Source organism: Balaenoptera acutorostrata, chromosome 9, assembly GCF_949987535.1.
Source record: "Balaenoptera acutorostrata chromosome 9, mBalAcu1.1, whole genome shotgun sequence".
Taxonomy (NCBI): Eukaryota; Metazoa; Chordata; class Mammalia; order Artiodactyla; family Balaenopteridae; genus Balaenoptera; species Balaenoptera acutorostrata.
In genome coordinates, this window is record NC_080072.1 from 81789734 (window position 1) to 81803731 (window position 13998).

Here is a 13998-nt window from a genome sequence, read left to right on the forward strand (position 1 = left end):
TGGAGGAATCAGGCTCCCTGACTTCAAACTATATTACAAAGTTACAGTAATCAAGACAGTTTGGTACTGGCACAAATACAGAAATATAGATCAATGGAACAGGATAGAAAGCCCAGAGATAAACCCACGCACATATGGTCACCTTATCTTTGATAAAGGAGGCAAGCATATACAGTGGAGAAAAGACAGCCTCTTCAATAAGTGGTGCTGGGAAAATTGGACAGGTACATGTAAAAGTATAAAATTAGAACACTCCCTGACACCATACACAAAAATAAACTCAAAATGGATTAAAGACCTAAGTGTAAAGCCAGACACTATCAAACTCTTAGAGGAAAACATAGGCAGAACACTCTATGACATAAATCACAGCAAGATCCTTTTTGACCCAGCTCCTAGAGAAATGGAAATAAGAACACAAATAAACAAATGGGACCTAATGAAACTTAAAAGCTTTTGCACAGCAAAGGAAACCATAAACAAGATGAAAAGACAACCCTCAGAATGGGATTAAATATTTGCAAATGAAGCAACTGACAAAGGATTAATCTCCAAGATTTACAAGTGGCTCATGCAGCTCAATAACAAAAAAACAAACAACCCAATCCAAAAATGGGCAGAAGACCTAAATAGACATTTCTCCAAAGAAGATATACAGATGGCCAACAGACACATGAAAGAATGCTCAACATCATTAATCATTAGAGAAATGCAAATCAAAACTACAATGAGGTATCATCTCACACCGGTCAGAATGGCCATCATCAAAAAATCTACAAACAATAAATGCTGGAGAGGGAAAAAAAAAAAATTAAAAAGTAAAAATTTCCCTGGTGCCTCCTCTATCAGTGTTCTTGTCCCCAAGGTGAGCCACAGCATACCCCTTCTTCCCCAGTAGGCCTCCAAGACCTCTAGGTAGGTCTCTGGACCCACTGTGTCAGCCTCATCTCTGCATGTTTTCCTCTCACCAGCGTCTGTTCCTGAAGCTGGCCTGGAGCACACATGTCCAAGCAGGCCAGCTGGGGTGCAGGCCTCTACAGGTGCAGCCACAGGGGCTGGTGCAGCCAGAGAAGGCCTTGGAGGGGGGCAGCACTCGGCCCAGCTGGACCCGCACAGCCAAAGGAGGCCCTGTCAGGGGTGGCACTTGGACTGCCAGGACTCTTGCGGCCAGAGGAGGCTTTGGTGGAGGTGGGGCTCAGGGCCAGGACACGTGAGGTCCATGGAGGTCTTGTGGGGGGCAGTACTCAGGTCCACCAGGACCTGCATGGCTGGAGGGTGCCCTGGGAGGGCGGGGCTTAAGCCCGGCCCCCATGCCACAGGAAGAGGCCTTGGCGGAGGGGCGGGGACAGGGGCAGGGCTCAGGCCTGGGGTCCTACGCAGTCAGAGGGACCCCAGCGGTGGTGGTTTGGTGTTCAGGCCCAGGGCCCCAGCAGGCTTGTGGGGGCCTGAACAGGCAGGGGAGATGCTGGCCAAGTTCCCCTCTGATCCCCCAATCCCCCAAAGGTCCTTCTCCATCCTTGCTGATCCCCTCACTGAGTGGACCCCTCCGAGCGTGGGAACCTCTCCCCTCCCCCAGCTCCCCTCAGGGGCGCCAGTCCCATCCCACCTCAACTTTTCTTCCCCCTCTCCTTCCCTCCCATGTCCTACCTGGTCACACGTGGATTCCTCCCGTGCCCTTAGGTGTCCGAGGTCCCCCACCAGTGCCTCCAGTTGGGTTTTATTTTTTTGGTATTTTTGTATCTTATTGTCCATAATTTGCCCCAACTGCATATGCATGCAGTTATTTTTAGTCTCTTACAGTTTCTTTGTATTTTGTTGCTCGAGGAGACATTTGTCCAGGTGCAAGCACTGCAGCAAAGGGTCCCAGGTCCCCGGGCCCAGCCTGTCTCAAAGGGAGCTTGATTATAGAATCCAATGCTTTCACTTTACAGATGAGAAACTGAAGCCTTGGAAAATAAATGGGTAGTTTAAGGTCACCTAGCAAATCAGTGGTTCCATCTGGACTAGAATCACCTCCTCAGTTCCCTGTGTGATGGTTATCCCATCATATCACATTGCTGTTCTGAATTGAATCCAAATATCTGGACCCAGAATTCTCAGCGAATACACAGATGTGATAACCAAAGCACAGTCTGTGATGTTAAGGAAAAGGTGGGGAACAAGAGGTCCAGCTGCTAGAGAATTTGGGATGGACACACATTTTTCCTGAGTTTTCAAAAATAAAGAAGGTGGCTTCTCCCATCTACAGCCCTCTGAGGTCTTTATTTCAACACAGGAGAAATATACACCAGGTTAAAGAATAATAATAAGGAAGAGATGATCACAAGGAACCACATGGAAAACAATTCATCTCAAACTAAATTTTCTTTACTCTTTAACATGGTAAGGAAATATATTTCTTTATTCCATCATTCATTTCTTCATCTTATCAACAAGGAAATACTTGTTTGACTACCTGCTATGGGTCTCACACTGAACTAAATATACTAGGAAGATGAAAGACGACATATTTGGTTTTAAGGAGCTCAAGATAATACAACGTAACATGACCAATGCTATATATAGAAGGTAAGAGAGGATGTTGGGGAGTAGGTGCAGGTGAGCAATGCCTTCCCAGTAGAAGCAATATCTACGCTGGGATTAGGGGTTTCAAAGGATGAGTGAGAGTTAGCCAGGGGACACCTTTCAAGATGGTGAGAGTAGCATGTGAAGGAATAGTAGATTTGGTAAATTGCAAGTAGCGTAGTGCTGTCCTGTAAGTATATGGTATCTGTATTTCACCAGTTGACAAAATCTATATAATAATCTTTGTGCATAATATAAACATATCAGGTAGATGGATTACTGAACAGCTGAATGGCCTCTCCCCAAGAGTAAGGAGCAACAAATTTATGTAGATGGGGCAAAGGTTTTAATTGGCTTTATCCAATTTTATTTATGAGGTTAAAAATAAAAGTACAATTTGAGAAATAGCTTAACATTGACTAATACAGAATATTCATAGATATGAAGCATTTGTTAACTACAAATTCTATGAGAAAAAGCAAAGCAAGTTAAGGCTACCAATTAAAGATATTGTAGAAGATATATAAGCATCAAGTACAAGATTTCTTCTTATTTTGAGAATCTATATTTATACAGATTAGAGTTTTACAAAATGAGAGGCCCAAGTGACCAGAAAGAGCACTGGAGTAGAGGGAGAGTTCTTTAATTCAAGTTTAGATGTGTCATTTAGTATCCATTCAATCTTGGGCAAATTTCTTTGGGATCCATTTCTGTCTCCAAAGAGAGAGGGATGGACTAGATACTCTTTATTAAATTCCTAGTTAAAAATTTAATTTCAAAATACAAATAGTTTTCAAGAATATGATTCTTGCCCTTATATCCCAAGTTCCAAGGTCCAGTAGGAATATCAGCAAATATTTCCTGAATGAATCAATCAATCAATGTTACTTCTGCATTGGCCCCAATCGTAACCTAGGAATACCATGGGCAACAGGGGCAGAACAGGTAGAGAAAATGATCTACCACAGTGGGTCCTGGTGAAAATTCCTGTTTCAAGGTTAGTCTCTCTTCCTTCATTGGGAGAATGGGTAAAATCAGCAAAGGAGAAAGTATGCTTCTTTATACAACCTTTATTTACTTTTTTAAATTACCAAAGTAATACATACTCATTGAACATATTTAATACAGAAAATACAGAGAATGGAGTAAAAATTAAAACTCCTGGTGATTCTATCAACAAGAAGCTACCATTTTTTCTGATTTTGGTATAAAACCTTTCAGTCTTTTCTCTGTACATTTACACATACACTGGAGTAACCAATTGTACATACTGCTTTAAACCTGTTTTCCCCCCTTTGATAATACAGCATGCATTTTTCAAGATGGTGTACTCCATTGTATGAATATATTATAATTTATATAACCAATTTACTATTGTTAAGCATTTAGGTTATTTCCTTTTTTCTCTATCTGTAAAATATTATATGATTAAAACGTTCTACAAATTTTTAATTTATCGTGTAGGATAAATTCCTAGGCATAGAATTGCTAAGTGAGAGAATGTGAACATTATTAAGGCTTTTGAACATATTTGCCTAAATACCTTCCAGAAAGGATCTGCCAATTTATATTTCCTTCAGCAAAATATAAAAATTCCTGTTTCCCTGTACCCTTACCTACAATGAGTATTATCAATTTAAAAATCTGTGCCAATTTTGGAGGCAAAAATGTCATAATTGTTTTAATATGCATTTCTTGTTTTGATTTACATTTGTTTAGTAACTTTAATAGTAGGTCAACATTAAACATAGGGCTGTACTGGAATTTCTGCCATACAGTGAAAAAAACAGACAAAAGGTAGACACTTTACATAAGCAAAATCATTTATTTATCTGTTCATCTTCATGTATTCATTTGTTCCATTTACTGAGTGCTTTCCCTATACTGTGGCTAATTGTGAACAGTGGAAAAATAAAAGGCAAAAATACACAATCCCTGCTCTCCAGATCACAGTTAAGAAAACGAATACGTAAATTATACTTTATAATACAGTGTTATCAACACTCTAATAAAAGTATATACAAAATGATAGTGGTTCAAAGATAAGCAGGAAGGAAAGGATGTTTCTTAAAAAATAATCAGGCCCTGAATAAGGGGTGGAACCCTCAATGACTACAGGAGGCAGAAGAGATACGGGGTATTTCAGAGGCAAAGAAAGGTGCTGTGACTTTTGAACGTAAGAGAAAAGTTCCAATAAATCCAATGTTACATTATAAAGACTATTACCAATTCATACATTTTCAGCTCAAAAAGAATCATATTTTCCCTTATTCAGCTGGTGGCCTGTCAACTTTTTTCAATTATTGTGTAACACCAGACTACTCAATGTAACCATCTTATGACCAATTTAAAACAAATTAACAATTAAGGGGGAAAAGATGACTCATTAGTAAGTAAAGATGCAAGCAGTTGAAGCAAATGAAGCATTCATCCTTCAGGAAGCTTTTTTTCAAAAAGCTGTTCTTCATGGTTTATCTTGTGGTTTGCTTCCTTCAATAAGTCAGCAATCTTAGAAATAATGTCAGCATGAAGAGCTTATGACTTATTCACCTCTGACATAACTTTAGCGTCTCATTGGAGTTTCCAACTGATCCAAAAATGTTTCTTCTGATCATGAGATTTGGTGGCTTCACATATTTACTTTTCTTCCCGTAAGAGGCAACAGGTTTACTGGAAGATTGCAGGAGCTGACATTCCAGGGCTTCCATTCTTTTCATTAATCAATATCGTATTTTTCTTTGTCATTCAACAAAAGTTTACTTGGAACCCATTGCATTCAAAGCACAGCATTATGTTTTACTTGGCATTTTACAAACACTTTGAAGTACAATATCAATATGAACAACAGCCTTACCTCTACTTCACAGAAGAGGAATAGGAAACTACAGTAATCTCAAGGCCCAATAGCCAGTAAGCAGCAAAACAGAAATTCAGAATACAGATCTTTGCTCTCTAAGCCCAGGGCTCTTTCCACACTGTGCCTTCCTTACCAGTCTCCCTGTTCCCAGCCTCTTTCCTCTCCAGCTGTCTAATTCATGTACTTAAAACACCAAAGTACCACCCACCTTCTTCAAGTCTCACTGACTCTGAGAAGCTGTCTTGACCATTTCAGTTCAAAGAATTCTCCCTCCTCTGAACTCCTATAGCTTGTTGCTCATATTATTCAACTGGTCCTAACTCAGAAAATGCTTAGTGGGATCTCTGTCTTCAATTATGAAATAATTTTAGTATCTATTTAGAAGGCACTGTGTCAGTTTATGTGGACCTACTCTGGTGCTATTCATACTTAAATTCTATTCAGTTCTACAAACATTTTGACAACCTACTATGAGTGAGGCACTATGCTAAGAGCTGAAGACGTGGTTTCTTCCCTCAAGAACCTTAGTCTAATGGGAATGTAGATATGTAAATCTTTTATGTACACGTGTACATTTATTCATTCATTTATTAATTCAGTAAGGAAACTCTAATTTACTGGCTGTGCTACCACTGGGAACAAAAAGATAAGACATGGCCCATCTTTCAAGTAACTTGTAGTTACTTGTAGTTACTTGAAAGAAGACAGACATGTAAATGTTTTCATTCATTCAATAAACATCTATTTAAACCCTTATTATATTGTGGACACAGCGAAAGGAACACTTATGAACACCATCCCTGTTCACAGAGCTGTTTCTCCTTTAAAGATTATAATACTCAAGGATAACTACACTCTTTTTTACATGTAAAAAGGGATCTCAGCTAGACATTCATTCATTCATTCTTATATCTATTCCAAATCTCTCTTGGCAGTTCTCATGTAACACTTCTTTTTAGACCAACTCTAGATAATGAACCTAAGAATTATCATAAACTTTATAGTACTAGTATAAACATTTCCAATGATGCTGAAATATATCTCATTCCACATGAAAACAACATCAGCCACATTTTTGGCTTTTATGCAGAGAATTAAATGGAAATTTCTAAACAGAGTCTGAGCTTTCTCATTCTATTACTTTATTCACATTTGACAGGCCGAAGTGCAAATGTGGAAGCAGTGGGTTTCAAAACCCGCTAGTCAGAGCTAGGGGTTCCTCTGAGGTTTCTCAGAAGTGATAGTGGCAGTGGGGGTGGTGAGAGGGAAAGACTCAGAGCTTCCTATTTCAACCAGAGCATGTCAGTTTGCTCTGTTTTAAATACTGTGCTTCTAAGTACAACTTCTTTTGGAAAAGAATCCTGCTACTTAAATTAATGAAACAATGGTTTAAGAGAATCAAATAATGTAATAATACATAGTATTTTGGCTTTATAATTTTTAATTATTTGTCTTAAAAAAAAAAAGAGTCCTTACTATGAGGTCAAATTGGTCCACTTTTATAGACAGCTACAGCAGCTAATGTTGCTGAGTGTTTACTACTTGGTGCCAAGTGCACTCTAAATTGATCATCTCATTTAGTCACAGTTAATATCCCTTGGAATGACCATTTCACTATAATGCCCCACATTAATGGAGCAAATAAATCAGTTCGTATCACTGACTAATATTAGAGACTAATTTGTCAAAAGGTTTGCATTTCTAAATGTAACTGATTTAGTGGATCAACTTTATTTTGCCATTTATTTAATTCTATTATATAATAACTAACACTTAATGAACACAAATCCATCCTACCAAGTCCAATTGATCTGTTTTCCAGACACCAGTGTAGCTCATATTTACTGCATGCATTATTTCATTTCATCCTTAAAACAATCTTATGAGGTAAGGACTATTATTCTCATGTTACAGGTAAGAAAACTGAGGAACTAGCATGTAGAAGTAGGGACCCTAAAAAGACTGGGGAGCAGAAGGATTATGTGTGGGCAAACTTTCTGGATGAACAGTGGGAAAAGGAGAAGAGTGTCCTCATCCCAGAAAGCTCGGTTTCACCTCAAACTTCTCGAACTGACAAGGGCCAGATAGGAGTCGTCCATTTCCACATTTATCCTTCTTCTCCACGTCAGTGACCATCAAAAGGCTAGACCTCCATTCTCAATGAATGCCATAGGTATTTCTACTCACTGCTCTTGATCATAGGTGGAGATGAAGACTATCAGCAAGAGGAGTGGGAGCAAAGATGGAGAGTTGGAATCATCTCCATAACCTTTTTGTATTTGTTAATAGGAGGGCTTTCCTGCAAGGGAAAAAGTATGAAAGAAAATAGATTTTTGCAAAGGCCTTGACTCTGTTCTTTTTTTTTTTTTTTTTTTTCCCTGTCTTTTTTCATTCATTTATCCATACGCTATGAACTAACCTAAGTACCAAGCACTGCCATGGGCACTTGGAAGTATCAAAAATAAATGAGTCACGATTTCTATTATTTAAGGAAAAAGACATTTAAATAGATACAGCACAAGATATTAAGTGCTATAAGATGCTACACCAAAGCTTATTTAGGCAGGGACTATATTTTACTTATTTTTGTAGCCCCAACTCTTTATCACAAAAGATAAAGAGTGTGATAGAACAAAGTTAACAGCTCAGTACATTTCCTGAATGTTTTCATGACCAATATTTCTTCTGACTGGCTTCAAATTCTCTTATGCTCATATATGTGTGGACCCTCTATATAAGATCTTAACATAACTGTAGTAAGCTACGCTTGTGTTTCCTTGGACTTCATATGCAAATATCAACTGTCGATCCTAGATATACTAAAATCAACCACTAGCCTAACTTTATGCTTTCCCAGCAACTGAAAAAATATAGTAGATAGTATACTTGTCGCTTGAGAAAGAAATCCATTCATTAATTGGTATTGAATATAGGTACAGTAATACATTTGGCTAAATTAATCCATTCACAGCTCTTCACAGTCTAGAGGCAAGCCTGCCCTCTAGTGCTAAAACTCACAAATTGAATCAGAATAGCAATTTCCAACTACCAGAAAAAAAAGAACTAGCATTTCAGATATATTAAAATGCAAAACTGTATTATTATCCCAAAACAAAAAGCCTCATTACAAGAATAAAACGGCATTCCCCCTTTTAAATTTGTCATATGCTTATATATTATCAATCTTGTTTCTTAAATCTCAGAGCTTCCATAACGTTGTGGAAAGTAATGATTTTGTGTGTAGCAGAAAATGTTAACATCACATTTCTAATTGAAAAATCACAAAAGTTGGCCCCAAATTTCACTAATCACATATCTTCAATTCAGGCCTATTCTCTGGCTATACTTACTAAGTGATCTCATCCATGCCCTGACTTAAAATAAGGCTATACACCAATGATGTCATATGATACATATATATATATATATATATATATATATATATATATATATATAGTACACATCCAGCTCAGACCTCCCTTTAACTTCAAACTCAAATATCCAACTGCATACTCTACATTTCCCTTGGGACATCTAATAGGCCTAACTAACATAACATAACCAAAACTAAATTCGTGATTTTCCATCCTCAAACCTGCTCCTTAGTCTTCCTCATCTTGGTAAATGGCTGCTTCATTCATAGTTCTTCAAGCTAAAAATCTTGGAGTCATTCTTGATTCTTCTTTCTCATACCCCACATCGAATCCATCAGCATACTCTACCAGCTCTATTATCAAAATATTTTCAGAATCTGACACTTATTATTTCCATTGCCCTCGGTCTCATTCAAACTACACCATTTCTCATCTGGATTACTGTATTACCCTCCTATCTAATTCTACAGACTTCCATCCTCGCTTTGATCAGAACCCTAATTGCTTCCCCCTTCACTCAATGAAAGTCTAAGTCTTTGAAAAGGCCTACAATGCCCTACATGATTAACTACAATCAGGCACAATCATTACTCCCAGTCTCTCTAACCTCATTTTCTAATCCTGGCTAATACTCTCGTCTTGCTCATTATCGTCTCAATGATTTCCTTGCCACTTCTTAAAAACACCAAGCAGACTACCAGCTCAGAACAGTAGTCCTGAGCTGACTACTGAAGAACAGAAAGTCCTTCTGCCTAGAATGCTCTTCTCCTGATTATCCATATGGCTTAACCGTTTACTTCTTGAGATTTCTGCTCAATATCACTTTATCAGTGTATACTCCATTTAAAATGGCAACCCTATACTCACACACTCCCCAGACCCCTTCCTCGACTTTTCCCTTAATAGCATGCCACCATATGATATTTTATCAATTTTTAACATATTTTATCAATTAAAATGAAAATCCCATAAGGGTCAGAAATAGTTGTCTATTCTATGCCTAGAACACATCTCAGAACATACTAGATGCTTGGGATTTATTGAAACGTTTAGTCCAAGAGGAATATGAATAAGTCAGATATAATAAGTGGTAGAATGAAACAGAAAATCTCAGCTATTCCAGTTTATACAGGATGGAAAAATTTGTTAGAAAAAAAAGAACTATTCTGACTAACTGCTTTTCATTTAAATACCAAGGTGTATTCATTCAACATTTACTTAGTGCTGTGGATAGGGCCCTGTTTGAATTTCACAACAATACTGGTAAGTACTATTACTGCTATTTTACAGACAATAAAACTGAAGATGACAGAAGTCAAGTGACTTTAAAAGTGACATAACAAGGATGTGGCAAAGAGGAAACCAACTCAGGTTTCTTTGATATTACTTCTAAAAACTGTCTCAATATTTAAAGTAGTTTCAAGGAATGATATAAATCCAAAAACAGGTAAGGTTTCTACATTTGTAGATTAAAAATAACTGTGTATAAACTTGCTATAAGCCATTTGATTTGCATAGTAGAATATGGGGAAAGAACTAAAGGTAAACTAATTGCACTTAATTCAATACTCACAAAAAATAATTTTGCTAAGTTTGATAACTTAATAACTCTAAGCCTCTAGTGACAAGTTGTTTAAATAATTTAGCCTTTCATCTTTCATGGTTCAAATGCAACTGGTAGCAATCCTATGGAAGCACATTTTCTTTTCACCAAAATACGTGACGGACTTTTACCCACAAGCTATTTTCTACATGGAAAAATAAATTATGGGTAATACCCAGTAACACTCAGTTTATTACACACACACAAACCATTGAGTCTGGGGTAAAGCTGGTTTTATACATACCTATTTTGCTTATTTTTGTTAGCTTTAAAGATAATTTTAAGTACTGTATTTGAATATTTCATAATATCCACAATTTTAGTTTATATGTAAAACAATACATCATGTGTGGTACAATTTTCATTATTACTTTAGAGCTGAGAAAACCAAAATTGCAAAGGATAAAATTTCTTCAAAATGATATAACTTGAGGAAAAACTAAGAAAATTTTAATATAACTCTTACATTTATGGGCCATAGATCCATAAAATAAATAAAATAAAGCTCCAATAAAATTGGCATCGTAAGGTAAGAATCCATACTCATGTTAAAGTCTAACCTTTTTACTGGATATATTTTAAATAATACTTAACACATCATAAACCAGAACCCATGCAAAATTGAGCCATATTATAAAAGGTTTAATAAATTACAGACAAAGCACACAAAATAAAAAGAAAATGATCAAACCAATAATAACTGGTCTAGGAAAGGAGCAAAGGAAGCACAATCTGTATAGGATATAAAAGATTATAAAGTGGATACAGCAAATTTATGATGCTTTATTAAGACTGATATTTGAGAAAAGGTAAATAAATTGTGCTTTAAAAGATCTGAAGATTTGATCCAGTGAAGTAAAAGTTCACAAGAAGGGTCTCTACAATTAAATAGTGAATTAGAGATAATTCACCTGAGGCTTGGGGCAGGAATTTATCTTTACATAATCTATATAAATTTGACCATAAAAGTTAGATTGCTTTTTTGGGCTTCGGCAGTACTACCTATAGGTAACAATGTCTGTCAATAAAATAGACCAAGTCTTAAGCAATTTGTTTGTCTGGTTGTTAACAGATATTTATGAAAGTAATAAAACTACATTCATTAAAAAATTATATGATCTAGGGACTTCCCTGGTGGCGCAGTGGTTAAGAATCTGCCTGCCAATGCAGGGCACACAGGTTCAAGCCCTGGTCCGGAAAGATCCCACATGCCGCGGAGCAACTAAGCCCGTGTGCCACAACTATTGAGCCTGCACTCTAGAGCCCGGGAGCCACAACTACTGAGCCCACGCACCTAGAGCCTATGCTCCGCAACGAGAAGCCCACGCACCGCAAGGAAGAGTAGCCCCCGCTCGCCGCAACTACAGAAAGCCAGCGCAGCAACGAAGACCCAGTTCAGCCAAAAATAAATAAATAACAAATAAATTTATAAAAAAAAAATTATGATCCAAAATATTTAATAATCCAGACTGGCCTTTCCTCAGGATATCAAAGATATTTTGCTGTTACTTCTCTTTTCTCCTGAAGAGTAAATAAAGCCTTCTTTGAAAGGCCTTCTTGATGTAATGATTGCCAGTATCAGTCAAGAAGTAATACACCTCAAGAAGAGAGAATTCCTCTTTAAGAATTCTTTAGACGTATGATTAAGAGATTATTTTGCCTTTTCTCTTTGTTTAATATAGAAATGCATTTAAATTATGTATTAAAATGTCCCCAATTTATTTGATACTTTAGATATTTGGTAAGCACATGAGAGACGTGCTACAAAACTTTAGGCTATAGGAGCCTTGAAAGCCCGAACAAAACTTTATCAGATTATGAATTATCACAACAGTTTTAAATACACTTCAAGAAAGCAGTTAAAAAAAAAAAAACAGTATTCCTACTGGCTTCTCAAGCTGAGTACATAATGTATTTCAATAAATGCTTTTATAACTTCACATAAGCATTTAAGGAGAAGGGACATGTTTTGATGAAGAAATAGTTCAAAGTAAAATGTTTCAGAGCTTCCCTGGTTGCACAGTGGTTAATATTCTGCCTGCCAATGCAGGTTTGAGCCCTGGCCCAGGAAGATCCCACATGCCGCGAAGGAACTAAGCCCGTGCGCCACAACTACTGAGCCTGCGCACCACAACTACTGAAGCCTGCGTGCCTAGAGCCCGTGCTCTGCAACGAGAAGCCACCGCAATGAGAAGCCCACGCACTGCAACGAAGAGTAGCCCCCGCTCACCACAACTAGAGAAAGCCCGTGTGCAGCAACAAAGACCCAACACCGCCAAAAATAAAAACAAACAAATAAATAAATAATTTTTTTTAAAAGTAGAATGTTTCATTGTTAATACTCTACATTAACTTCTATGCTTTAAAAACTCTATCTTAAAATTCTACTCTCTTCTTCACCTCCTCACACAGTGACAGCATTAATATTGTTAAAGATAAATTTTTGGCTCAACAGATGAAAAGGCATTTGTATTTAAGAGAAGTACTCTTGAGGGTCAATCTAACATTCCCATAGAAGGCCCTCATATTCCCATTTAAGAAACACTAATCTAGAGTACTTCAAACAAAGTAATACTCAAATCAACAAAACCTATACATTATACATAAAAATACTATTACTGTCAAAAATGGATTATGTCAAGAATTTTACTGGAAGCATTCGAAAAACAAGAAACCATTAGACAATAAATGACAAACATTGCAAGAGTCAGATCAGCACACGATACACCATTTTTTATCTCCTATTCAAGTAAGTTATGTGAATCCCTAGGCTATTTCCTAAAGATACCATTCCTTGTTAAAAATTATTGGCTCCGAGGGTTTGGGGGACAAACTCTCCTTCCTCTCACAGTTGAGAATCAACACCTGGCTCTACTTTCTTCCAGTAGTATAACATCTGTATGCTATTCTGTAAGAAGTCATTTCCAATTATAAAGCACCACTGAGTATTTCATACCACATAAAGGAAGTAATACTGAAAATTTTACAACAGGAGTTCTGGGAAGGCACTTAAAGCTAACTAGCTAAAAGAAGAGCTCCAACAGTTAGAGAAGATTTCTTTTTCATACTGCAGGCTCCTTAATACTATCTTCTTTGCTTATACCACTTAACCTCTTGATCAGTAGTTTCCCAATAAATTAAATGATGTTCAAATATAGATTAAAAAAGAGAAGACAAGAAAGGACAAGCCCACATTCTGAGATGAATGAGGCAGAGTAAGTTTGCTTCCAAAATAAATGAATGTTATGACTCTAAGAAGTTAAGAGTCTAGGAAGAGCAAGAGAGTAAAGCAAGCATGGCCTGGGTATAAGTGGGCTGTTGACTTAAGGAAGAAGTAAGTTTCATTTAAATTTTCAGGGTCAAAGTCTAAAAGGTATCTTTGGATAAGTAAGCAAAGTAAATAGTTTCATATATTTTATTTATTTAAAGGTCATCTATAAGTTTTGAGTGTTCCTTATTTCACTTTAATATTGAAGATGACAAAAGACAATAAATTTTGTTCAGGCCATAAATTGACAACTTGTAAAATTTCATTTAAATTATATGTTTTGGAATTAAATAAAAATGGGCAATATTCTTCAAGTTCAGAAGTTGTTCCT